Here is a 24,373-nt window from a genome sequence, read left to right on the forward strand (position 1 = left end):
AAAAAGGAAACAAAAAAAGTTTAACATATTTGTTAGTGTTTCAAGAACAAGAATGATGATACAATGTATTATTATTTCAACCCTTCGTCAACTCAGCTGTCATGAGTTTATAGAGATAGCGTCTCGGCGTACTGTTCAGGTCCAACGAACTTGATCTGTAAACCACGACCATTACCATTTCTTTTAACACGCTGCCTAAAATGAAGCTGTCTGGATAGTTAGTGATAAAAAACAGTTTGATGGAGGAAATCGCATACCATTTAACCGGAAAATTCCGAATTTCAAACTGACTTCGACCTGTATCTCTCGGCATTCTTTCTTGTGTCCCTCTCAACTAATTTTTTTAATAAGCCCTTGGCCACATCTTTTTAAAAAGTTTCCAAGAGAAACTTTCCCAGTTGAGCAGGTGAAACGGAAAAACTGTATGAACTTGAAGTGCCTTGGGACGAAAGAACTTTTACAGTGGTTTTAAAGCTCTATTTTAGGATCTGAAAAGCGGTCACTGAGGAGTTTTGAATTCATCAATTCAAAGAAAATTAGTTTGACGTTTATTTTTCCAACAGTTTACACACGTTCCTTTTAAAAGTGACCTTTTCGGGGAGCATTTTTGGAAGAAAATACTCAGGTATTACAAGTGTTATTAAGGTAACTAAAACCACCCCACGTTTTCTCCGAAATTTTCTCTTTTCTCCATCGAAAAAGAGCCCTAGTTTCACAGTATGACATGGCTTCAAACTCTTAAAAGTCGTAAATAGAATAACTTGAACTAACTAAGGTCCTGAATATAATTTTATACAGACACTTATTTAGACGTTTATGGCAAACAGATCTCATACAAAAACTGACATCAACTTTCTGTCATAGATGTCAGAAAACAAGCTGGCGTCCTCACATTTATCAGTACGGTGGTGTAACGCATTCATTTTGATCTTTTTCTGGCGCTTATGAAGGAACAGCTGTATCAAAGTTAAAGGAAAAAAAAGGAGAACGGAGTTTATCCAGTTTCTGTGTTTCCATTGTAACCTAATGAAATAATTTCGCTCGGGACGATCACAAAGCAGACTTGAGCTACGTAAACCAGCTTCTTTAAAAGGGGGTTCTCATCGTTACTTAAAATTAACTTTCTTCCAGCTTCAACAGAATGAGTGGTTGCGAGTGAATGAAAGAGTGAATGTATAATGTTTAAATGAATGGAAGCCGTTTTCAATAATTCAGAACGCAGTCTTTTACTTGAATTCATTAATTTATCAGAACTAAACAGGAAATGTAAGAAACCTAAGGCAGAAAGTCATTTTGAAAAGAGTCAACATCCCGAAGGTACATACTTAATATGCGGGATCTTACGTTGCTAAACATGATTCGCTGGTTAAGTGAGAAATAATAACGATGGCTAAAGATTGTCAGCCTGGTAAGTGTCAACTTTCTAAGCTGGTGATAAACACTTTCCGTCAGAGCAGAGCTGGACCCCAGGGTAGTACACGGTAAGTTGTTTTAAGTTCACAGAAGACAAATAGAGTGTTAACTACACAAGGAGTGTTTCTAGCACAAATATACAAACGAATAACAAAACAAAACAAAAGCACGACAAAATTAATACAATGCTGGTTGTCTGCCCTTCTGCTTTAACGTTACAAGGCTTTGACTTTTATACCAGCACCGTTAAAAAGGTCCCACAGGGGTTAAAACACTAAGATCTTTCACAGAGGTATGATAACGTGCGATCTGCAAAACAATACAGAACCGAATAAGTAGTAGAAAGGTTTCAAATGTAACGCAATGCTCGGAACAGGCCGTTTGACTGCAACAGTTGAGCGATGATGTAAAATCAGACAAGTCTTGAGAAGTCTGACTAAAATTACACGTTGAAGCAAGTGCACAAAACCAGTTGACTCAAAAGTCTACCAGGGCGTTAAATTAAGTTAGAAATTATATCCACTGTATTCAAAACTTGACCAAGTTCTTATGACTGTTTCTGCTCACTCGTAAAAACATTCACTACTGCAGGCTACAACTACAACATCAAGTCGTCCAGTTAGTATAAAAGGCTACTTTATTGGAATTGTTTCCTATGATATTACATTAAGTAAATATGTTCGAACCTATCAGTTTTCAATCAGTGGTAAAAGTTTTAATAACAACGAAATAAAATGTATCACATGTTACCTGCACAAACTAAAGCTAAAGTAGAAATACAAACAACAAAATAAATTCTGAATTCAAATCATCCATAATTCGTGACAACTCGCACCGATTAGTCCTCCTTACCTGAGGTGGCGAGATAAAATCAAACTTTACTAAATCAAAGGAACAACACAGATGTTCCACAATAGTCACTAATGAAACCAAAACTGCACTGTCTTCCTTCGCAGAAGAATAACAACAATAGAACATTATTGGGAAGTCAAGAACACCATCCACGCCACATGGTGTAGTGGCCTCTCTTAAAACCATAGAGCTACCTGAGTTTCAACTGTGTCTGATTTGGTACAGACTTTGTAAGAAGCTTAGTACAACATGTACAAAAGCACTTTTTATGCCTTGATAACTCAATATACCTGGTAAATGTACATTTAATTACTAAATAAGGTTAATATTCTTCCTTGTATATTCCTATATCTGCTTGAAAGAGAATGATCCTAGTTCCTTAAATAAGAAACATTAAATAGTGCTTTACCTTCAATACTCAAATGATATTCACTCAGCAGTTTTGAACGTGCAGCCAAAACGATACTGAGAAAAAAATGGGCTCTTCACCTCTCATTACTACATGAATTGGAAGTAGTCGACAAATTTTCTTACATTTCAGAGTTGTGGAAATATTTGTTCAACAGTCTCCATTCTTTCACTCAAGTTAATTGCACGGAATCATTTAAAGCAATCATGACTGAAACTCAAACGCGTTTCTTACTTCACATCAGCACCCACCATATAATATTTACAAGCAGTTTCCTGTCAGAAAACCAGCGGTCTACGTTTATTACTTACGTACTAAATTCGTTAAAAGTAAGTTGAATGTCATGTATACATTAAGGATTGAGGCTCATTCTAAGTCTTAAACATCTTCACATTTTCTTGGCTTTTTAGATACTAACACCGAATGACTGCTGTGAAGATCTCTTGTCTGTTTCAGACGAAATTGAAGATATCTGGACGCAGCCAATAAGGAAAAGGATCAAACTTTCATTACATACCCGATCACAGAATACAAAATCATAAAAGGAATCTTTCTAACTCAACCACATGCAAACTTTAGAGCTCAAAACTCAACAAGGACCGCGTTTTGTCCAGCTGTAAAACAATTTTACAACAAACACTGACGGGCATCCAACAGTAGCCAGAATCAAAATAAATCAAAATCCTCTGATTTCAAGCCAGTGTGTTTTCGTCACTTATTTCATGATAAACCTTAAATCTAATATAAAAACAACAACAACAACAACTAGTTATCCAAAACTAAGATGTCTAAACGTAACTTTACACCGATCAAACTCGTAGAACCATTAATCAATTGTCTTCTCTGACGGTAGAGTTCGGTGGATATGCTTTTGATGAATGAACCTCTCTAGCCAGACAGTTTTGGCCAATGGTAAGTTTCCTTATTTTCAGGTGGTCCACCGAGCCAGTCTTGGTCAGTTACGTGTATGTTTCCAGTCATGACCCGGGCTCCTACTCGTCATCTGAGTCAGTAGCTGACCCAGAATCTGGCTCTTCTTCTGATCCCAGCCAGTACTTCCGTTCTGCTCTCCAGAATCCATCTCCTGGCCATTCCTCTTCAGGTTTGACATTCCCTTTCTTATCCTGTCATAAATCACAAACCAACACTCAGCATCATCTTGTCACACATCATTCACCAGAACTCAAACTTGTTTAACCCTATTACGATTTATTGGTAGAAACATTTGGCAAAGACCATTTTTGAACGAGTCATTCTAAAACAACGTTTGAGTGAGGAAAGTTAGTTGTTAGATAACATCACAAGGCTTAACAAAATTTAATTATCCTCCGATTTACATGCATGGTAACGCCTATACTGATTAGAAAGAAATAAGCAAAAGTGTTCAAGAAATATACATTACATCTGACATGAACGAAAAAAATAACTAAGTGACCGCTTTTCCTAGTGTCGTGTTGGTACACATATCTCACGGGCCCAGGAAGAGAGTACAAGGTAACTTTTAAGGCAAAGGTTCAGAATGTCATGTACTAACGAGGAACTGCTGAGGTCTCCTCTATAATGGTTCTGAATATTTACTGACTTTACTTAGTGGCTCGTTCCAGCTAACACCCGTTTTTAAAATAAGAGAACTGCAAAAGAGGACATATTTGTGCGCGTTCTGTGTAATGCAACGTTTTTAATTTGTAGCTCAGCGGCTCGTCAGCTCGGCAGTCTGCTTAGTAAGTTCTTAGAAAAAATGTTAAGACACTGACTCATAAGAAGTTGACTGGATAGAGTCGGATTAAAATAGTTTGATTAAAGAAATCCCACATCATTTACATCAGAGAATCTTTACTGATGAAATTTGAACCAAAAGCTGTCTTACACCTGTGGCATTCAATCTCTACTACTATTCCAGTAAACCCCTCTTCATTTCTTTTTTTTAATCGACAATGTCCCTGTAGAAAGTTCAAATTAGGTGGGGGAAAAGGAGTATCTGTGTAAAAGGGCTTTTTGACGTGAAAAATATCTACGGCCCCTTCAGAAACCTAAACTGAACACTAAACCCCGGAGTTAACCAATCAAAGGAAAACATCAGATTTATGCTGACCTTCCTTCCACAAAACTTCCAAACACTTTTCGAGGAGCCCTTTTTGAGGGAGTACTCGGGTATCAAGAGTTTTTCTCAGGTCACTAAGAAACAACAAACCCACATTTCCTTTAAATTTTACTATTTCCCCACCAGAAAGAAGCTTCAGCGGCTTCACAGTATGACTGTTTAACAGTTCATATAAAAGCGGTAAAGAAAGTGAAACAACCAAACAGTATCGAAACTTGCCGTAAAGATAGATATCCTGCTCGTGGTAAGTACAAGTAATTGTTTCCTCCCTCATTTACTGTTTCTCTCACGGAAATCGAGACCACTTTCCGCAGAAAAAATAATAGGCTCAATAAACAAATAAAAAAAACTTGAAAACCAGCGGCAGATTTCCACAATTTCTAGACACGAGTAGATAGTAGCTCCTTGATCTCTTCCAAACACTGACTTTTACTTTCTGTCTAATAATACTTTCTAATAATACTGCGCGAGACACCCATAAACGACTTGGAAGCAGAGATGCTAAGGATGGCCTGGAATGATGTGGAAGTAGAGCCGGTCCTTCAGAAGGTCACTGCGGAGACATTAAAATCATGACGCTAACAAAGCCCCTGATGCCCGTTTGGATATTCATACTCGAGGCATTTGGGAGAGACAGAGATCTGCATTCTTTGAAGTTCGGGTGTGTCACCCTAGAGCAGACTCCTACAGAGATTTGACCGCAGAGCAGATCTACAACAAGCATGAGAACGAGAAGAGGCAATATGTAGAAAGAGCAGTGGAGATCGAACAGGACGCTCTCTCCCCCTAAGCTTCACGGTAACAGATGGAATGGCAAATGAGTGTGTTACATATCACAGCAGACTTGCGGAGCTGATCGCAAATAAGAAGGGAGAAAGTTACTCAAACGCAATTTCTTGGATAAGAACTAAAGTGTCTTTCGCCATCATATACTCTGCGATCCTATGCTTAAGAGGCTCAAGATTCAGAAGACGACAGCTAGACTTTGTTGACTCAGATTTACAGATCGAAAATATTAGAGCCTGTCCGAATAAATCTTTGTTTTGTTTTGTCTTCGTTTTTTTGCCTTTGTTTTTATTTGGGAAAAAGAGATTTTACTTTCTGTCATAAATATCTAAAAACAATTGGCCGTCCTCACATTTACGTGCACGGTGTGGTGACGCATTAAATTTGATTTAAAATTTATTTTTTCCTTTTTTTCTGGCCCTTATTATAAAGGAACAGACATATCAAAGTTAAAGGCATGAAATCAGGAATGTAGTGTAGCCAGTTTCCGCGTTTCCACTGTAAATACAGAAAATAATACTGCGCGAGACACCCATAAACAGACTTCAGCCTTCCTTAAAGGTAACCAAACTTATTTAAAATGAGTTCCCATATTAGCTAAAACACAGGCATGCTACGCCTGCAGGAGTTATTTTTTTCAGATATGCGGGTTGAAATGGGACACGAAGTAACTGATGCTGGTGTCTGAATAATTGTTGGCAAAAATAAACTGCATTGACACGACGCTTCCCGCAGTCCCCTCCACAGCCCTAATTTAAACTCGTCATGCATCCCTCTCTCTCCAACGTTACGTGACGAGACCAAACAACGACCTGCTCGTAGGTTATAATAATGCTTACTGCCGCCTCTACGTCAGAGACAAAACCGTAATTATTATTCTGGCCGTAAAGGGCCAAAGTCAGTAATTCCGTTTGTTTTTTCCTATGGAGAAAAATGCACAATAGGCGTTACGTAGCAGTTTTTAATTAGCGTAAAGCAACGTGATGGACATAGCCTGGGAACGAGGATGAGTTTTGGCATCGAGTGTTAGGCTGAAAATGCTGGGCTGATAACCAAGCTTGTTACAGTTTAAACTTATCTTTCGAGCGAACTTAAATATATGTTATTGACCAGCCGGAGGTCTGTACTGGGAAAAACTGTGTCCGAGGTCTTGGTTACCGCCCGAGGCCTACGGCCAGGGGCGGTACTCAAGACAGAAGGCGCAGTTTTTCTCAGTACGGACCGACTGCGTCAACATTTGGTAAACCTCACATTTCTTTAATCAGTATTCTTCGACTTCAAAAGCGCGGAATTACGGAAGCACTCGTTTAACGGCGCTCTCGTAATATCATTCTTCGACTTCGTGAGAACGGGACTGCGGATGCACTAGTTTAACGGCCATATCATTTTATCATTCTTCGACTTCAGGAAAGCTTCAATGCGGCACCACCTGTTTAAATATCCTCTCTCTTTTAATATTATTTTGCCACATCGGGACCGCGGGAGAAATCCATTCATAACAGTCAATAGCGGCCAAGTATTCTGAAGTTGCTCAAATCAACATATCAAGCAATATTTAATTCAAAATTTTTCTCATGTTCCACTCAGTCTCCATTGCAACGAAGAATTACCATAGTCGTACACTGATCTTAACTCCGCCGCTTTCCCAACACGACTACTACGTTTCCACAATTCGCGAACCGCTCTCTCCGAGTCACGCGTTGATTCGCTGAAATTTGAAGACCTGTCAAACCACAAATTAGCAAGAACGCTCTGATTGGTGCGACATCGAAAAATACTACCATCTGATTGGTTTGTGATAAACCAAAAAATTGCGCCAATCACATTGCTTTGAGATACACCACTAAAAAAGATGCGCCTATCAGATTCCTTAGAGATATACCAAATCACGCTGATCAGATTACACTATACCAAAATACACCGATCTATACAATAAGATATAGTTTTTTTGTCCAAAAACTTACTCAAAAATGACTTGCTTCCAAGTTTAGCCGATTAAATGGTAGCGATAGAGATTGGTGACAATAAAATGCTTTAATGTCTGGAACCCTTGTCAGTAATTCAGAATGTAAAATATTTTCCTTGAACTCATTAAATCATCGGAAAGCCGCATTATTTGCTATGCTTTGGATTCCCTCGATCATTTTGGTATCCTTAAGAAATTGTATTCAGCTCAAATTTCCACATTACGGGGTAGTCTTTTACTGACTGACGAATAAGGAGCATTCTCAAGAAATAAGCAAACTGAATGGAACGTCTGATATTTATACTGAACAGTCCTTTCAGTTCTGCATGGCACTCATTTTCAAAATAAGGAAACTACAAAAGTAGTTTTTAAGGATAATAACCAGTATAATAGGGAAAATTGAAATTGTTAAGTGTAACTTTTCCTCGTGTTCTAGATGTATCTGGCCAGCCTAGAGAGTACTTCTTTTTCTCTACTATTTTTCAAGACAGTCCTCGGCCATTATTGTCCTTCAGCAGTCAAGACAGCAACACCGAGAAAGACGTCGATTAAAAAATGAATTTATATTTAAGTTAAAATATTGCGAAATATGCGTTTACTGTCTTTCCTTACGGTGTCGGTGTTAAGTTCCAAATGGTAACTTCAGGAATTTGTCATCGAGGGGTTTGCTTACTCAGACCATGCAAATTCTGGTGATTTAACACTGTTTTTTTTGTAGAGGATGACTACGAAATGTACTGTTATAAAATTCACGTGCCGAGCTATTGTTCTGCTCATTAGCTTTTCTGTTTTTTCCTCGATCTCGGTGCCGTTGCCGTCGTGCTTTGCTTATAGTCCCTATTTCTTTTCCAATCCTAAACAATACGAGGAGAAACTTATTGTGTTAGACTGGAAAAAGGCAAAAGCTTTTGTGAAGCGCTTTGAGACGAAAGAACAACGACAACACTAAAGTAGGCATTCCTTCAACAAAACTCTTTCCTTTTTTTTTCGGCGAGTTATTTTTAAAGAACTCAAGAATAAAAAAGAAAGTTTTCATCAAGGCACAATCTTCTCAGTTATTAGCTTGATAATCTCCACAGACTAACGTTATTGGTCCGAACGATCTCCTTTTTCTTCTTCAGGGGGGAAATTAAAGACTTTTGATTTCTTCTCGAGTAAGTCACCGGGAAATTGCGTTACATTCATCTTTCTTAAGCTTGTAAGAGATATCCGGGAGAAAATTATGGAAAATAATCGTGATGAAATCGCTGTTTTTTTTTTCCTGAAGGACCTGAGGCAATCCAGATTACATATTAATCATGGGGAGTTTCGTTCAAGTGACGAGTTGCGATTTGCGTGTGGATAATGAGTAGTTTGAAAGGTGGAGTTACGACATTATGATTTCATTCAATCTTTATTTCGCACTTTGTCATAACATTTTCTTTATCAAGACATAGAAGGAAACATTGACTGACTCGATTGTACTGTGGCGGTGTTAAGTCTCTCCTCATCACATCTTGTGCAAATTTTCTAACAGTTTTCTCACAGCTTTCAGATGATTCGAAATACCTCAATTCCTGTCACTAGGTAATGACAACTGCCCGAATCCGCTGCTTTTTTTTTGCAACTGGATTTTACATGGAGTACTACTGCTGACAAGTTGCGATTTATGCTCTCAGATTCTCAGTTTTTACTAACGTTCAATTGAGGTTTTCCTGGTTTTGTTGTTGTTGTTGTTGTTTTTACTTCAGAATGCGCAGAAATCTGCTGAAATATCGAAAATGTCCATTTCTCGTCTTCTTTGGAGCGACCGAAGGAAACTTCATGGAGAAATACAGTGTCATACCATCGTGATAACGTACAAGTTATGACAAATGATTGGTGATGGGATAGTTTCGTGTAGATCAGCCGACTTTAACATGTTTCAATGTTACTTTATCGTGTAAATATAAATGCTTTTAAAGCTATTATTATCATCACAATTATAATTAATATTATTATATTTAACATCATAATTATTATCATTATTATTGTCAAAATACTGAAAAGCAAGAAAGCCAAAATGCTAATTTTCCTCCGAATCAAGCTTGAATTTGCATACATCTCCACCTCAAGTCTCCGGGGTACAACTAGACATAGAGTGTGACGAAACGATTGATGAGAACCCCACTCGCCGAGGTGTCAGGGTCCTTGCCGGGATTCTCAATTGTGGGTACGCCGCAATCGATTGTTTGGTCAATCGGATGAAAAAGTGATAACAGTCGAATCTTCAGAAATCATCAAAGCGTATAATGAGATAACCTCTTGGCGCAAAAACATCTCTCTTGGTTTCCGTACGGGAAAATTGGCAGATAATTTACTAATCAACTTACAAAGCACATAAATGACTGGAACAATAGGGCGGACAGTCAACATGTAGCTTTAAAAGTGGCCTCTGTTCTCCTGGCGCCAGGGCTGAAAAAACGAAGTCAAAAGTCAAAGGCAAGGGATCATCAAGAATACTTAGCGAAGAGGTTAACACTGTGGAGAGATGGTAAAATAGCTGAGGTGTTACGAGAAGGGCGAACGATCCAGAATCGCCTGGTAAGATCCTATCAGAAAAGAGATCCTCCGTATAAAGCAAAAATGTTTGCGAAACTCGCCATGAAGGCCAAATAAACTCGACCTTACGATAGATAACTGACGATGGCTGTGGAGGTGTATTACCCCTAACTGAAGACGTCATGAAGCAACTGGATGACAAGGACCAAAACGGTCCAACTAGCAAAGCTAGGATCACTCCTTTTTGATCCAGTTGAGGAGGTGCACGAGTCAGCTTATAATGAGATCAACGGCACAATGATTAGAGAAGCAGCATTAAGAACTAAGGCACTGGAGGTCCCTCGGATGTAGACGCGAATAGCTTTCAAAGGATCGTTGCTAGCAAGTCATTCAAGAGGTCTGGCTCAAATTTGCGCGACACTCTTGCAACTCTGACCCACCGATTGTGCACAGAATACATTGATTCCCCGACTATCGAGCCAATTTTAGCGAGTCGCCTCCCACTGGACAACGGTAACGGTGAAGCCCGACCAAAAGGAGTGGGCGTAATCAGAAGAATTATTGGAAAGTGCGTGACAAAGGTGACAAAACAAGATATACTAGAGTCGAGTGGCTCGCTTCAGGTCTGCGCTGGACACAAATCTGGGAGCGAGGTAGCAGTGCACGTAATGAACAGCTTATTTCAGCAAAAGGAAACCGGTGCAGTTCTGCTAGTGGATGCGTCAAATGCCTTCAACACACCAAATCGAGCCGCCGCCCTTCAAAACATCAGGGTTCTTTTTCCAGCGCTGGCTACATTTGCAATCAATACCTACCGAGCACCAGCACGACTTTTTGCAATGGGTGGTAAAGAGCTCATTTCCTCAGAGGGTACTACACAAGGCGATCCCTCAGCAATAAGTATTTATGCCCTCAGTCGACAGCCCGCTCATCTCTCGTTTACAGGCAGTTAGTCAAGCCAAACAATGTTGGTTTGCAGATGATGCGACAGGGTGTGATCGCTACAGAACATCAGAGTGTGGTGAGATGAGCTGACAATGGCCGGACCGAACTTTGGATACTATCCAATGCTGTAAAGTGCTGGCTTGTTACGAAAGCTGATACGGAGGAGACCGCTAGGAGCATCTTTGAAGAAACAGCAGTTAACATTACTACAGAAGGACGGAAGCACCTAGGTGCAGCGCTGGGCTCCAGGTCCTATCTTGAGCAGTATGTCAACAATAAAGTCGAGGATTGGGTGAGGCAAGTGGCAAAATTGGCTGCGTTTGCCCTGTCGCAGCCCCAGGCTTGCTACGCAACGTTCACTTTAGGATTAAAACACCGCTAGACGTACTTTCTGAGAACTCTGCCTGACATAGAAGATCTACTCGCACCTCTGGAGTGTGTAATAGCTGATGCCCTGATACCGTCCATTACAGGTCACAAATGTACACAAGCTGAACGCGAGCTGCTGGCGCTGCCAGTGAGAATAGAAGGCATGGGCCTAATAAATCCGAGTCAAGCTGCAGTCACAGAGTATGCAGCATCAGCTAATATCTCTGGTTCATTGGCTCAAAAAATAGAATCTCAGGCGCATGAGCCACCAGACGAAAATGAAATACACGCTGTGCGACGGGAGATGCGCCAAATGAAGAATCAGTATCTGAAAGAAAAACTTGATGAGGTGAAAAGCTCGATTTCTGGAAAAACTGTGAGAGCTGTGGATTCTGCCACTCAGAAAGGTGCTTCCAGTTGGCTTACTGTTTTGCCAATTAAAGATACGAATTTTGATTTAAAGAAAAGTGAGTTTCAAGAGGCTGTGAAATTCAAGTACGACTGGGAAGTTCCTGATACGCCCTCTGTCTCTGTTTGCGGGGACATCTTCAATGTGGATCATGCTATGATATGCAAACGGGACGGATTCATCATACAACACCATGATGAACTAAGGGATTTGGAGGAGGAACTGCTACGCATGGTGTGCAAAGGTGTTGAAATCCAACCAGTTTTGTAAGACATCACAGGAGAAGAGTTCAATAGAGGAGCCAATACCGCCCCTGATACACGACTGGATATAGTTGCTAGTGGATTCTGGGAGAGACAGGTCGGCCTCTTTTATTGTGAGAGTGTGCCACCCAAATGCAGACTCCTTTAGAGATATAGATCCAGACCACATGTTCACGCAGCGCGAAACAGAGAAGAAGCGCCAATACGCTAACCGTGTGTTAGAACTAGAGCAAGCTACATTCACGCCATTAGATTTTAGCACGACAGGTGGAACGGCGGGGGAATGTGAAAGATACCATGGTAGACTTCCTGAGCTAGTTGCTACAAAGAAAGGCGAAAGCTATGCGACTACCATATCATGGATCAAGCCAAGGGTGTCCTTTGCGTTGCTGAGATCAGCATTACTTTTCTTAAGAAGCTCGTGAGTTTCTAGGAGAGTTCACTTGGAGTTGTCGGACATTGACTTGGATATTAAAAAAGGACATGCTAATTTTTCCTAAGGCATTGAGAAGTTATTTCTGAAAAACTCTAGCCAAAGCCAGGACTATTGAGCCAAGAAGTATTCTAGCAGTTTTTGAAGTCGACTTTATTTTATACCTAATACGATATTTTTAGACTTTTTATAAAGCAGTTCTTTTAGCCTAGTATTTTTGTCACATTTTTTGAAAGCTGAGCCATTATCTTGTTTTCTTCTATCTTGTTTTCTTCTAATATACTTAACTATCACGTAAATAGGTATTAATTTTACTGCTATTAATTAAGAAATTATTATTATCAAAAAATTATCATCATTATTATCATTATTATTAATATCATTATTAGCACAGGCCGGAACACACAAAACACACGAACCACGAAGACAAAAAGGCGACTGTCTAAGTGAAAGGCTGGAGCAGGTCAAGAACTCCTTGCCGAAAAAGCTAAGCGAGCTGCTGAGTTAGCTGCAGAGAAGGGATTATCAAATTGGGTGATTGTGATTCCCCTCAAAGAGCTGAATTACAATCTGAATAACCTGCCTCGATTAGCTTCGCTATATTGCACGTAGTCTTAATCTAGAAGTTAAATTGTGATTATAAATAAAATTGTTGAATAAGAAGGAATTTAGAGATTCAATCAAGTCACAGTATAACTGGGAAATAACGGAGACGCCCAAGATCTGCTCATGCGGCGTTCAATTTAGCGTGGATCACGCAATAGTATGTTCATCGTCCATCGCCATAATGAACTCCGCGACTTGGAAGCAGAGATGCTAAGGATGGCCTGGAATGATGTGGAAGTAGAGCCGGTCCTTCAGAAGGTCACTGCGGAGACATTAAAATCATGACGCTAACAAAGCCCCTGATGCCCGTTTGGATATTCATACTCGAGGCATTTGGGAGAGACAGAGATCTGCATTCTTTGAAGTTCGGGTGTGTCACCCTAGAGCAGACTCCTACAGAGATTTGACCGCAGAGCAGATCTACAACAAGCATGAGAACGAGAAGAGGCAATATGTAGAAAGAGCAGTGGAGATCGAACAGGACGCTCTCTCCCCCTAAGCTTCACGGTAACAGATGGAATGGCAAATGAGTGTGTTACATATCACAGCAGACTTGCGGAGCTGATCGCAAATAAGAAGGGAGAAAGTTACTCAAACGCAATTTCTTGGATAAGAACTAAAGTGTCTTTCGCCATCATATACTCTGCGATCCTATGCTTAAGAGGCTCAAGATTCAGAAGACGACAGCTAGACTTTGTTGACTCAGATTTACAGATCGAAAATATTAGAGCCTGTCCGAATAAATCTTTGTTTTGTTTTGTCTTCGTTTTTTTGCCTTTGTTTTTATTTGGGAAAAAGAGATTTTGTTTTCTTTTTAAAGCCACTGACCATAAATATCAAGAATCCTCCACCTGTTGCAAAATTTCGTAATCTACTTTATTTTTTTCTTAAAGACCCTTTTAATGAACCTTTTTCGAAAATTATAGCATAAAGTTCTATCGCGCCCCTTTTCTCCGAAAAATCGAAAAGCTCAAAATAGGCCGAGAAGGCCGTCCCCCCCCCCCCGATTACTTCTTTAATAAGCCGTTGGCCATATCTTTTTTTAAACTTTCCTAGCTGTGCAGGTCCTTAGACTCACGAGTACGGTCAGTGTTGTAACGCATTTACTTTGCCTTTGTTGTTTTTATGAGGAACAGCTGTCTCAAAGTTATCAGAGCAGAGTGTATCTAGTTCCACTTTTCTACAGCATATCTCCGAAATAATTTTGCTCAAGACGATCAGAAAACTGACTTCAGCCTTCTTCAGACGTAAACGACCGTTTTAGAATGGGTTCTCGTCTTAAATTTGAATTGAATGGCTTCCAAGTTCAGTAACAGAATAAATGGTAGCGACAAAGAATGAATGTAAATGTTTTTATTTCAGGAAGCCCTTTCAGTGATTCAGAATGTAAAATCTTTTACTTGAATTCATTAAAATAACCGGAAAGGTACAAAATTTCCTTCGCTTTGGATTTCCTCTCGTATTTTGGCATCCTTTCAAAATTTAATAAATGTCTACTTGTACAGTTCTGCTGTGTTTGACAATTCAAGTAGGATTAAAATTTCTATACACGTTTTGATCTTTCGATTCCACCTAAACTTTCCACATTATATAATAGTCCTTAACTAAATGACGAATAAGGAGTATTCCGCAAAAAATAAGCTAATTTTCAAAAACCTTTTTGATGTTCATCGTGAACAGTCTTTTCGGTTGAGTTTTCTGAGTCTACTGGTAATTTTTTTAACGGACTGGCGGTGAGTTTTATGAGAAAAACTTTTGTCTTGTTTTAAAAAAGCAAACGAAATATCATATGCGAAAGAAGCGCGAGATTAAATGACGAAAATTTAAAACAAAGATGGCGGCGCCAGGATTTTTTTCTACTTAAGTGAGAAGTTTACCTAAGGTTCTTGTATTTGATGCGTTGAGCGGCAACTGTGAATGTAGGAGATAGAAACTAAGGGAAGGTACGTTTTTTATTGGGGGGGGGGTGGGCCGGGGCTTCGGAGGGGAGGGTCATTAGTAAATATTTTACAAATTGGGGAGGGTCAAACCTGTTTGATACGCAGCCAGGGGAGGGTCATATATTTTTTTTTTTTTTGGCGAGGAAAAAACTACTCCATGTCGGTTAGTTGACTTTTAATTATTTGCTACCAAACACGCGAAGTGTAAAGAAACCTAAAACTTATATATACAAGCAAAGCTACCAGTCTAAATCAATCTACATCATTTTAAACAGATGTCGAAATATCATGTCAAAAAACTATCTTGTCCCAACTAACGTAAATGTCTCTCTCGACCCGTGTCCGCTTTCGTCCATATATTGACGTCGGTAATGTTTCCGCGCAGGGCTCTGGTATAAAATTAGTGTCCGGTGACGATTCGTTACTTGAGCTACTCGGGCTTGAACCGACAACTCGATCTACTACATCACTTTGCGAGTCAGTTTCCACCTCGGAAAGCGACGAGGTCAATTATTGCTGTACATTTCTGAGTGGGGGCTTCTGAGGTTGTTGACGCCCCATTAAATTGTACAGCAAGCTACTAATGAGCGCTTTTATCATTGCGACTTTTTCAGCTTTCTTCATGTTGAAGGTGATCTAGTGATGGGAAAAGTACAAGGATAGTTCGTCCACCCTCAACGACGACAGCTTATCGGAGACCCAGTCAATGTCATTGTACTCCCGGTTCAGCCGTTCCATTCGCTCCAGTTTCAGTCTCCTCTTTCTTCTTCTCCTTGCGCATTTTTATCTGGGCAAGGTGCTCAACATACTCCGTTACAAGCTTTTCGGGGACAATGTATATATCTGAAAACCTTCTAATAGCCTCACTGTCCCCACTGACTAGTTCACATTCCTCAAACAATCGCTTAATCTGAGCTCGAGGCTGGAAGTCATCCGGCTCACGGCCATCGGTGGGAGTTGCACTCCAAGAGAGATAATGGAAGTTTGGTAGCTTGCCATAGTCGGGATATGATCGTCGAGTTGGAAGTGGAGCGCTGGTAGTTTCATCCTTCTCGCAAAATTTACATAGTTTGCCTCTTCTCTCTTTACACGGCATTCGCCTATATAGTCAATATAAAGCTCACCTTTCTCACAAAATGCTATTTGAGAACTCAGTATATTCGCCCTTTGGGTTCGGGAACCAACCCAGATCTTCATCTTTCCACTTCTCTGGACTTGTACTTTCACTTGTTCCCGCACCCGATGAGCTACCAACAGAGTCAGAGGAGAAGCGGGCATCCTTTTTAGAATGGCGAGTCGGCAAACAGCCACAATAACCAAAAGTTGCTCCATCTGACCTCATGAAATCCTAGCATTCTCCACAAGCGCATTTCCCTCTTTATATTCCTCGCACATCCTTGCCCATTTTCAAGTTTTCACCGTGCAACGCCACGTAATTAACTGCTTTGTGCGCAGACAGGTTATGCGAGCAACACTTCTGGTCAGTTATTTTCACTTCCGGTTGTTTTTGTCTTGGAGGATGTGGGGGGAGGGTCAGATCCTTTTTGTTCAGGCATTTATGAAGGGTCATGCATTAATCCAATCTGGAAAGTGGGAGGGCCACGACTTTTTTGGCAAAAAATTTCTAAAATACCCCGGCCCACCCCCCCCCCCAATAAAAAACGTACCTTCCCTAAGATAAAGAAGACGATTTTTGGAGAGGTAAAGGTTGCTTCACTTCACATTTAAAAGAAATATTCAACCGATATGAAATCTTGCGACGGCGAAGAAAGAACTCAAGTGAAGAATAATCTACCTGAAGTGGAGGAAGACTTTTAAACTTCAAGGAAAAAAATATGATGTAGCCAGAAGTCATGTGTAGGATTTTTAAGATGAGCTCGGGAGGCTGTCATTGACGGCTGTTTAATGATTTTCTTAGCAGTAAACGTCTGTAAACAACAGATCGTAGGTGCTCGCGCGAGCACACGCAATTGTCAGCGGTAGCTTTAGCAGATCATGAGCAAATGCTCATCTTATAGAATCCAGATTTTTAAATGCGCGAGAACGCGCGTGGAAATTGCTTAACTCACGAAAGCTGTTGTATGAAAACAAGTCCGGTGAACCCTTCTTTTTATTGTTCCAATATGATAATAACGTCGATAGGAATCATCAGAAAAAAAGTTTGAAAATTCTACGGAAGGAAATTTGCGATGTGTGAAAATTGCCTTTTTTCTAGGTTTTCTGAAATTCCGCTCCGCAGAATTTTTCAAAAATCTTTGCGCATTTTCCTTTTCAAGTGCCAAAAGCAATCCCTGAAAAAAATTACGGGGTCACCGGGGTTAGTTTTCGAATTATTTAAGTCACAAGGTAAAAAATGCGTCTGAATACGCCTATGAAAGCGTTGCTATGGAAACTGCTAGTGACAAAATGACACCCATTTTTGGATAACCAATTATTAAATAATTCAACCCCGTAAAAGTGTTCAACTGGCCTTGGTCAGTCTTTCTCTTGTATTCTTTCAAAGTTACAAACCATCAAAAAGATGAAAACCGGTACGAGCCACCTTAAGCATTAGTGAAAATCAGACATGAAAAAATTCAGGCCTGTACGGGATTCGAACCACTGACCTCAACGATACTAGTGCAGCGCTCTACCAATTGAGCTAACAAGCTAACTGGGAGCTGCCCATCAAATTAATTGACATAAACCCGTAAGATGATAAATCAAACACAATGAATATACGAAATTCATATATCTGAACTGCGGTTATAGAAACGTATTCGTGCACGATCCTCGTGAAAGGCGCTCTGGACGAAAGAACATTTGTGGTGACTTTCCAGTCCTACTTTCCAATCGAAAAGAAGTCAGCACTGTCAAACCCCAAATAAACACTATAGTCCTTTGAGTTATTAAATCAAAAGAAAACTACCGATTTACTCCGACCTTTCTGTTCAGTACTTAAACAGGCGTTCCATCAACAAAGCTCTCAAGTCCTTTTTCGAGGAGCTCTACAAAAGGAACTAGGGAGTTAAAAATTTAATTTTTTGAAGACATCAAAAAACACTCCACATTTCCTCCGAACTCTCGCTTTCTTCCTTCGAAAAGAATCGTTAGCTTCACAGCACGACATAGTTTTAAATTTTTTAACCCGTAATTTGAATAACACAGACAAATACTTTACCTATGGTAATTTAGACGCGATTGTTATCAACTTCTCGTATTGTTCTTTCGGAAATCAAAACCAATTACAAAAGAAAGTTAGGAAATAGGCAAATGATTCTAACTTAAAAACTTGGCAGATTTCCGTAATTTACAGACATGTATAGCACACAAATCTCCGACAGAAATTAACAACCACTTTTTGTCACTGATATCTAAAAACAATCTGTTGTCCTCACATTCACGAGTACGCCGTGGTAATGCAATCACCTTGGTTTTTTTTTGTATTTTTTTTTTTTTTTGGTTTTTTTTTGGTTTTTGCTTCTTTGTTTCTTTATTTGTTGGGCGCTTATAAAATACACAGCTGTATCAAAGTTAAAGGCATGAAAATTAGGAGTGGAGTGTATCCAGTTTCCGCGTTTACAAAGTAAATTTCCAAAACAATTTTGTTCAAGACGATCAGAAAACAGACCTCAGACTTCCTCCAGACGTAAAAAACCTTCTTTACAATAGGTTTTCGTCATTACTTTTAATTGACTTGTTTCCAATTTCAGTGACAGAATAAATGATAGCGACAAAGAGTGAATGTAATTTTTTATTTCTAGAAGCCTTTCCAGTAATTCAGAATCTACAATTTTTTACTTTAATTCATTAAAATCACCGGGAAGGTACAACATTTCCGTCGCTTTGGATTTCTTCTTTCATTTTGGCATCCTTTCAAAATTTAATGAACGCCTAGTTGTAAAGTTCCGCCGTAATTGACAATTCAAGCAGGAATAAAATTTCTACACACGGTTTGGTCTCCCGATTCCAGCTCAACTTTCCACATTAGTAATATAATAGTCTTTTCACTAAATGACGAATAAGGAGTATTCCGCAAAAAATAAGCGAACTAATTTTAAAAAACCTTTTCACGTTCATCGTGAACAGTCATTCCAGTTCTGTATAAATAGAAAAAGAATCTCATTTTATTTTTGACGGACTTAATGCCAAAGGGATTTAAAAACGCCGAGAAACTTATGCAAGGTGGTCCACAGTCGCCAGTTTTTCCAGAATACACCCAGAAGCAAAAAAAACAAGCGACAGTGATGTAAACAGCGAAATGAAAATTGAAGTGAACACCGTGGTATCTACACGTGTCGCACAAAAGAATTCAACGCAATTTGAAATTACATTTGAAAAAACTTTTTGAACCGACTGACGGTGACTTTTCAGAAGAAAAAACTTTAGTCTTGTTCTAGAAAAGTAAACGAAATATCACTTGTTCCGCGAACCAAGGGTGTAAAGATTCTTAAAACAAAGCCACAGTAAATTGAACAGAATATACATGAACAATGGCTACAAATCCAAAATAAGATCATAAAACTTACGTGGTAACTTGATAAAAAGTGGATGTTTCTCCGACGTACAGCTGCACTCAAATCATTCGCTTGTCCCTTTGTCATTTTAACATGATAAAGCCACAGAAACACCAGGTGAGGAACACAGCTGAGATGTCGAATGAGAACACTTACCCCATCACCAAGAGGGTTACCTGACAAGTCGAGCAAGCACAGGCTAGGAGCCTGGTGCAGAGATCTGGCGATGGCTGCGGCAGGTTTGGTTGTCAAATTGATATAAGTAAGTACTAAATAATGAAGTCTGTTGGTGAAGATGATACCAGACACCAGGGTCTTTGTCAACAGAGCATCATAGGTTTCAAAGCGTTTACCCATAACACCTACCTCCCCCAGAGATATGCAAATTGGTAATAACTCGGCAAGCGTCTCCATCTCTTGCCTTTCTATGTTATTAACAATAATGTCCCTCACACAGGAAAGGCTGTGTGGTGTCCGATCAGTAATGCTACCAGTGTTCTCAGTCGAAGACGAAGCTGTTTGGTTGTCATGTTCATTCAACGGATCACCGAGGCACTTCCCCTGAGTAGACTCTGCTGTTGATGAAATGAGCTCTCGTAACATTTCAGTCGGAAAAATGCCACGATCTTCTTTACGTATTTTACAAACACGAAGGACAAATTTTCTTTCTTTCTTGAAGAATAACTCCTTCAAAGGACGACGTGGCCATTTTTTTAAACACTTAGCGACTTTCATTTCGCCCGAACAGCTCAAAACAATAGCGTTTATGTGTTCCGCTACAGTAATCAAGTCTCCATGGCTTTTCTCTGAATTCCTTTCTTCGTCAGAGAAAAAGATAAACTGGGGCATCACGGCACGTTTCAGCAAGTCTTCATTTGCAACAATGTTCAGCTGGTTTGAATCAAGAAGCAAGATACCACCAGTGAGAGAGAGAAGCGTGGAGAAGAGATCTCGCCGTTTCTCGGCCGAGCAACAAAAATAACTGTGTGAAATGAGCTTTAGATACTGCTGTTGATTCTCAGGTAGGTCTTTAGTCGACTGAAGCGGCTCACTGAATTCAAACTCCGACAAAGATTCCTTTCTTCCAACAAATACAAGATGATAGAAAACTGCGCAAGCAGCTTCTATTGACAGCTCGCAGGCAAATCTGAGGACTTCCAACATCGTGAGACACTTTTTAAATGAGTCAACTTTGGATAGACTTCTCGAACTTTCATCTTTCATTGACAACATCTCCTCTTTCATGTGCCAAGCAGCAAGGAACTCCTGTACGGACTTGTGAATGAAGAAGATGCCTTTTTCGGGATCCAGACTGGCAATGTTGACAACTTGAAAAAGTCCTACTTCAAGCAATTTTTGAAGTGAACTGGAAATCTCGGTTGTGAGTTTGCTACATCTAATGAAAAGAACTTCTTCTAACAAGGATTCAAACGCAAACTTTCCGATGCTACTGAGGTCCGTTTTAAGGTCATTTAAAGACGTCTCCGCTACTGGTTCTGTCTTGGCACTTCTTTTGGCCGTCCTGTGATTCAGCATGGTTTGAATAAAACTGTTGTAAATGTCGGCCCGTGATGTTGGCAGTCCTTCATGATGTTTCTCATTCCAGACAAGACAGAGCATCAGTAAGAGGAGAGGTATTTCTGCCATGTCAAGGAGATCTTTCTCTCGCAGGTTGGACATAAAGTCTATAAGATCTTGCCCGTCTGTCAAAAACTTTCTCGCAAAGGTTTCGATTTGTTCCCGGCTTTTGAAACCGTGAATTTCAAACTGAACGTGACTGGGACCTCTTAACTCGTCACATTTAATTTGTCGCGTGGTGACAATAACGTGGCAATCCCTCAGTAGCTCGCCCTTCCAAATTTCAAGGATTGGTGAGTGTTCTTTTGCACAGCTGTACTCATCATAACCATCCAAAATCAGAACCACTTTATCTTGATTCTTAATTATGTAGTCATAGAGACTTTCAAGTGAGATCGGGCAATCTTTGGCCAGAAGTTTCGACGCACGCAATACATCACGGATGTCTTCCTTGTCACATACATCTCGCAACTTAATCAAAAGCAAAATGTGGAAGTTCGTTAGGATTTTTTTAAAGGCTTTCGACCAGTCGTACGCAGCCTTTTTACAAAACGTACTCTTGCCAATTCCTGGCCGACCATAAACAAGCATTCGTGTTGGTTTGCGATGATGTTTATTTCCCTCGAACATGTTGGTGTAGTCCCCAAGTTTCTCTTGCCTGACTCTGCTGGGCGTCCTTTGATCTCGGACCCAATACAAAGGTGTGTAGATCTTCTCAATATCAACAGACCTGCTGTCGTCCCACGGTACCGTTTTAACTTTACTGAAGGTGTCATAATAAGACTTGAGCTGCTCTTGGCACTTCTTAACAATTGACGACTCTAAAAGTATGACAAAAAGTACACGTTAACCAAACGAACTTACAGTTACAGTGCATTTTAACTCTTTTATCATAATACCAAATGCTTTTTTAAAATTGAGGTATCTGAAATCGCTTTCTTGTTGGCCAAGCCGAGACATTGCGAGCTCATCAACTCTCCGCGTTTACTTTCGTGGCAGTAATTTGTGAAACCTTCTAGTTTTAATAGTAGTTAATTAATATCGTTTTTTTAGTTGTTCATTATATAAATTTAGTTGGTAGATTATTCTGAGAGTTAATTAATCGATACGTTTTATTACTTTTAATTGTAGGAGGGCCATTATGAAAACTACTGGGTGACCAGTAATCAATGTGTTTTACTCTCTTTAAATAAAGTTTTCTTCTTCTTCTTCTTCTAAATTGCTGTATTACTCTACTATTACACCAATTTTTCATACTGGGCATCAAGACGCCAAAAATAGGCCACGGCATTCCACTGTAAAACAGGGCAAAAATACAGGAGAAGAAACAAAATGGCGTCAATGAACGATGGATATAGTTAATTTTTGCGGTTTTTTTAGACTCGCCTTTTAGAACAACGAATGTTAAGCGCATCTAACACCTTGTGGTTTAGTCACGGGAAAAGTTTGTAACGAGTCTCCATTTCCGCTGCCAAGTTTTCTCTACCGAGTGAGTTTTCTCCATTGTTGTTGTTGCCTTCCCAACCACACCTTGCAACTCGTAAAATATCCGCGTGTTTTAAGTGTTTATCAATTAAATAAGGTGTACATCTCTCTTACGTGTTCACGGAATGGAAAGGGGCGTTTTTGATGACATCTAAACGTACGTTCTAATTTTACCGAGATTGTATCTAAGTAGGAGGCGCAAGGATGTTTCTTATTCTTCAATGAAATGAAAAAGATATTTCTCTGAACAGCGTACACTAAATGGAAGAGGGAGTGGGCTCTCTTCTCTACACGTAAGGTCCTTCTACTTTGGCTGCTTTGGGCAGTTAGGTAGCTGAAGAAGTTTCTTAATTTTGTCCTACTGAAAAATCATTTGTTCTCGACATATCCAAATTTTGAAGTTTTCTAGTGTGTATCGGCCGGGAAAAATTCATCCTCTGAAACAATACAAATATCTTAAGAATGACTTTTTCAGAAGAAATAGAATACTCTTAATTGGCTAATACGATGTTTTTGTGAGAGCTATGTCAATATTTCTGACTGAACACAGCGATTTTGGACACTTCTGTTACGTATAACACCAACATAATTTATTGGAATCGCAGGAAATTTCTAAATTGACAACTGATACTATCGACAGGTTTCAAAGAACCTTTCTGTTAATTTTGAGAGCAATTGCTAAGAAGTTCCTATTTCGCTCTCCCTTTTTTGTTTTTCTGTTTTTTTATCTGTTGATTTTTTTTGTTTGCTATTTACGGCAACGTTATTGTAATAGGTGCATAAATACATACACGGTGGACATCTAAATAAATCTGTAAAAATATTTAAAAAAAAAGGATCAAAAACAAGAAAAATACCATTAGGAGATGAACTGAGGCGTTTTTTTTTTTTTTTTTAAATGAAAATTTTCATAGCAAATTGTAATAAAATAAATTTCAGGAAGCCGAAGAAAAACTCCAGGCTACAGAAGGATTCGAACCTGTGCCTCCCAGATACCGTCGATGAACAATACTTAGGCAGTAGTGAAAATAAGCCTGAAAAAAATCACTGAGAAGATCGCTCTCATGTTCAGTTCTTAATCCCCAGTTCGCAGGTATGATTTTATATATATTTAGTGTCTTTTAGAAATTATTGTGTAGGTTCATTTAGTAAGGGGGGGGGGTGGAGGTAGAGGGGGGAAGGGCGGGGCACGGCCAACAACTTGAATCACTCTGTAGGATTTCTTTCTTACCAGTCCCACCACAGCCAACACTGTCAATACCACTTCAGTACCACATTGGGAGTTTTCCGAAAGATCAAGATGGCAGTCCTTGTGACTGATCATTTCAAACTGTCAATACAGTTTTTAGAAATCATTAAGGAGGGTAACATACGTAGCAAGAGCTGTTTGGGTGCTTTGGGAGAATTTCCTAGCTCTTGAAAAGCATGCAAAACGTTTAGAACACATTGAATCATAGGCAATTTCAAGACATTAAAGTATTCTATTTTAAAATTAGAGCTAATTAACCAAGCTTTCTTGAGCCTGAGCTGAAAGAATTGGACACCCAAAGTATAGACCAAGTGTAGCGGGTTTCTGTTCGTCAGGGACGAGGCGCTTAGGAACTAGGCTGACTTCGAACTCGACCTGATAACCCAATATCTGCAGTAGATATTGGGTTATCATGTCAACTTCACACGCTATTGTTTATTGACCATATGCCCTCCACTAATCAGAGTTTTCATAGTAAGTCTTATGTATAATAATTTAGTTAAAAAAAAACATGAGCTTAGTATGAACTTCCTTTACTTGGTAATTATAGCAC

At 39.5% G+C, this 24,373-nt stretch overlaps 2 pseudogenes across 1 annotated transcript in view; one reads left to right on the forward strand and one right to left on the reverse strand.

Annotated features, from left to right (window-relative positions):
* Positions 1-2,032: 2,032 nt before the first annotated feature.
* LOC148735453 (uncharacterized) overlaps positions 2,033-24,373 on the reverse strand; it is a 46,492-nt pseudogene continuing 24,151 nt past the window's right edge. The window contains exons 15-16 of the transcript XR_015999248.1: positions 19,521-21,907; positions 2,033-3,798 (exon numbers count right to left, since the gene is read on the reverse strand). The product of XR_015999248.1 is annotated as an uncharacterized LOC148735453 (transcript). The remainder of the gene's footprint in view (positions 3,799-19,520; positions 21,908-24,373) is intronic.
* On the forward strand, positions 10,716-12,667 carry LOC148735454 (uncharacterized; annotated as a pseudogene).

The sequence above is a fragment of the Stylophora pistillata genome, chromosome 3, assembly GCF_964205215.1.
Source record: "Stylophora pistillata chromosome 3, jaStyPist1.2, whole genome shotgun sequence".
NCBI lineage: Eukaryota > Metazoa > Cnidaria > Anthozoa > Scleractinia > Pocilloporidae > Stylophora > Stylophora pistillata.